Raw genomic sequence first — 4,489 nt, forward strand, 5'->3', positions numbered from 1 at the left:
GGTCGATTTGAGGTGGTTTTCCAGACCTCTTGGCCTTTCAATGAGGGTTTCCGAACTCTTGGCCTGTCGATGAAGGTATTGGCCTGGTTTCCAATGAGGGTTTTCCCGACTCTTGGCCTGTCGATGAGTTTTTCCAGACTCTTGGCCCTGTCGATTTTGAGGTTTCCAAGACTCTTGCCTGTCGATGATGTTTTCCAGACGCTTGGCCTGTATATGAAGTTCCTGACTCTTGGCCTGTCGATGAGGTTTCCAGACTCCTTGGCCTGTCCTATGATGTTTTTCCAGACTCTTGGCCTGTCGATGAGGTTTTCCAGACTCTTGGCCTGTCTATGAGGTTTCAAGACTCTTGGCCTGTCGATGATTGTTTCCAGACTCTTGGCCTGTTGATGAGGTTTCCAGACTCTTGGCCTGTCTATGAGGTTTCCAGACTCTTCGCCTGTCTATGAGGTTTCCAGACTCTTGGCCTGTCTATGAGGTTTCCAGACTCTTGGCCTGTCGATGAGGTTTTCAGACTCTTGGCCTGTCGATGAAGTTTCCAGACTCTTGGCCTGTCGATGAGGTTTCCAGACTCTTGGCCTGTCGATGAGGTTTCCAGACTCTTGGCCTGTCTATGAGGTTTCCAGACTCTTGGCCTGTCTATGAGGTTTCCAGACTCTTGGCCTGTCGATGAGGTTTCCAGACTCTTGGCCTGTCTATGAGGTTTCCAGACTCTTGGCCTGTCGATGAAGTTTCCAGACTCTTGGCCTGTCGATGAAGTTTCCAGACTCTTGGCCTGTCGATGAAGTTTCCAGACTCTTGGCCTGTCTATGAGGTTTCCAGACTCTTGGCCTGTCTATGAGGTTTCCAGACTCTTGGCCTGTCGATGAGGTTTCCCGACTCTTGGCCTGTCGATGAAGTTTACCAGACTCTTAGCCTGGGTCCGATGAGGTTTCCAGACTCTTGGCCTGTCGATGAGGTTTCCAGACTCTTGGCCTGTCGATGAAGTTTCCAGACTCTTGGCCTGTCGATGAGGTTTCCAGACTCTTGGCCTGTCGATGAGGTTTCCAGACTCTTGGCCTGTCTATGAGGTTTCCAGACTCTTGGCCTGTCTATGAGGTTTCCAGACTCTTGGCCTGTCTATGAGGTTTCTAGACTCTTGGCCTGTCGATGAGGTTTCCAGACTCTTGGCCTGTCGATGAAGTTTCCAGACTCTTGCCTTTGTCGCCTGAGAAGTTTTCCAGCTCTTGGCCTGTCGATGAGGTTTCCAGACTCTTGGCCTGTCGATGAGGTTTCCAGACTCCTCCCAAAGTCGAACTGTTGGCACTGAAATTCCCAATTCTCTTGCAATACGTTTTGAAAGACATGCCCAACATTCTGCTCCTATTGCCGATTCTCTGTTGATTACGATCCATTGCCAACTCCAGTCGCTACTGAATAGAATGACTTATTGGACTAACAGTGGTCACGACATCACTTGCATCTCTTTTTTTTTTAAGTTATACAACTTTTATCGTATTCTTGTTGTCATTCCCGAAGTATTCTAAAAGGTTTGTATATAGTATCATCTAATAATGCCAACAAAATTGACAGAAAATAAACTCAACAATAGTTTAGTCTCTCTCTCTCTCTCTCTCTCTTTTACAACTTTTATTAGAGTTCCTGTTATCATTATCAAGGTATTATGAAAGGTCAATTCTGTGATATCTAATAATACCTACGAAATTGACAGGAAATAAACCTAACAATAGTTCAGTCTCTCTCTCATCTTATCTAAGCAATGAATTTATCAGTGTGAAACCTTATCTACCACTGATATGAAGACCATCAGGGTGGTTGTGTTGTTACTCGGATGACTCGAGAAATTGACATCGAGGCTACTGTGGCGACACATGGCTCGAATAAAAAAAATATGAGTGATGCACTGGATATATTTGTTCCTTTATACATCTGGTTGTCTACTAATTCCTCCCAAAGCCTTCCGTCTCATAACCTGTCATTACTTTATAAAGTGATGGATTATGTAAATCGAAAGCGTATTTCCATTCAAATAATTACGTTCTGAAATTGACACCAAATATCTACTTTGAAACGCCTGTAGCAGCCACACCTGAGCGTAACGAAGGTTGACGATGTATGATTAATCATGACTGAACGTGAATTTTACCATTGGTCTTTTTATTACTCTTTACTATACTATTTCTCTATTTAACGATAACTCATTTCATTTGTAATGTGAATTATCATTCGTATACCATTAACATATTGTCTGCAGCAGTGTTTAAAAAAAATATGAGCATTGGCATAACACAATAGCTCGACCATTCACGTCACGTCGCAGAATTGCGATGTTATCATATCATTTCCATGAACCAGAAGGGTTGGGGGTAAAGGAATACTTTGAGGCAACTATACCTACAATGAAAGCAAATGGTCCTTGGAATTTATCATACATAGTTGCACTCTTTTAATCATTATGTTTCACTGCCATAGGGCGATTACTGGCTACCTTCGGGGAATAATATTGAATATTGCCTTGAAAAATGAGTCGACAATTCACTCAGCTGACGATGACTGGGAAAGTATGATCGTCGTATTTATTTCAATTCAATTCAGGTTATGGGAAAAAATAGAAACGGCGCTGCTAATAATATTCATGGAACTGCTTGTGATGTGAATATCGCCTCCTTAGAAATAGAGGTACGGAGCAGAGGGACTGAGAGGCGCTGTTCGGTCTATTTCAGAAATGTAGATTTCGCCTTTAAAGTGTATATAATCTGGCGTGAAATATGGCGATATTATTTTTATTATACTATCTTTGTGTTCAGTGACCTCGAGGCTGCCTGGAGACCCATACAACTGAAGAAGTACCGTACGCCTCATGGTGCAAATTATGTTGCACCATCTTTAAAAGAAAAAAAAAAGTGATTCTACAGTGGGAATGAAAGGCGCCCGCCTCCATAAATCATCCTTTTCATCGAGTTCGCAGGGGTGAGGGGAGATAAGGGCACCGTCCTCCAATGTTTTGCTCTCCCCTCGCCCTCCACCATCCCCTAAAAAAGCTCATGAGGGGGAAAAAAGGACGCTCCTTTGCTCTCTCTCTTCCCTCCTCGTTGAGTGTCGCATTTAGGGGCGGGGATGGGGGAGGAGTACCTACCTCACCATGAGACGCCATCATCCATTAGCGTTCAAACCAGGCTCGCCCGCATACCTGACAACAGTCGTTCTCCCTGACATTCCAATCTGTGTCCCTCGTACACAGGGCATAAAGACGGGCGCTCCCTCTATAGCGGCCCTACTTCGTTCGTCCAGTGGTTTATGTTACACGCGGATACGTATCGTATGCTGTAGTAGGTCTTTCGAGGGAGGGGGAAAAAGAATCTGTTTAAGAACCATATCTTACCTTCTTCCATAAGTTTTTGTTTTCTGTTCACTTAGAAATGATTGGCTTGCTATGCGCTATAAGTGCTTTCGAAATGCTGTTAAATATTCAGATTATAGGTATAATAGATAAGTGTCTAAAAGAGTAGCACCACACACTCAGAGCGGCGTTCATAACTGTATTGTCACCCTTAAGGTCTAATGATATAGAGGCGTTTATTATGCATTCACGGGACAAGAAGGTCCTTCGAACGCATTCAGAAATGATCTTTCCAAACGATTTCCCTCCTTATTGCGATACGAAGTAAGGGCTGATTTTGCCGAGCTATAAGTGTCTCTCATTCTCTTTATCTCTACATCTTGGCTACTTGACGCCCGACAGAAAATTTAAGACTTAACAAATGGATCTTAAGTTTTAGTTTAGGGAGAGAGAGAGAGAGATAGAGAGATGAAATGGGAAATTTGAACACGTAATAAGCTGCCATTAAATGAAGAAAACTACTTTTTTATATATATGACTTGCTGGCTCAAAGTATGCCTGTGTTACTGTCGAGTTTGTACTGAACTGGAGAGAGAGAGAGAGAGAGTATCATTATTACTACTATTATTATAGTTGTAGTTGTTGTCAAATGATATTTTTGGTAATAATGACATTAGGCTTCATAGTCAAAGTTATTTTAAGTAAAAATATAAAGTAATGCGTATTTTAACGTATATGTAAAAAAAAAACCAGTCTATTGGACTACAATCATTCCTTACATTTGCCGTCACCCAACCCGTGGTCACCACCTCTTACCAGTGGCTACTAAATAATAATAATAATAATAATAATAATAATAATAATAATAATATTAATAATAATAATAAAACAACGATGATGATGCCTTGAATATTAGGTTTTCTTTCAAGAATATCTATATATATATATATATATATATATATATATAGATATATATATATATATATATATATATATATATATATATAGTATTATATATATATATTATATATAATCAATAAATAATAAAAGGAGCCCATAAAAACACCAAAATGTGAGGAGAGAAAAGTACTATATTTCAGAGACTGCTGTCTCTCTCTTCAGGTATATGAATGAGAAAAGTTTTACAGAAAA

This window comes from Macrobrachium nipponense, chromosome 44 (assembly GCF_015104395.2).
Source record: "Macrobrachium nipponense isolate FS-2020 chromosome 44, ASM1510439v2, whole genome shotgun sequence".
Classification (NCBI taxonomy): Eukaryota; Metazoa; Arthropoda; class Malacostraca; order Decapoda; family Palaemonidae; genus Macrobrachium; species Macrobrachium nipponense.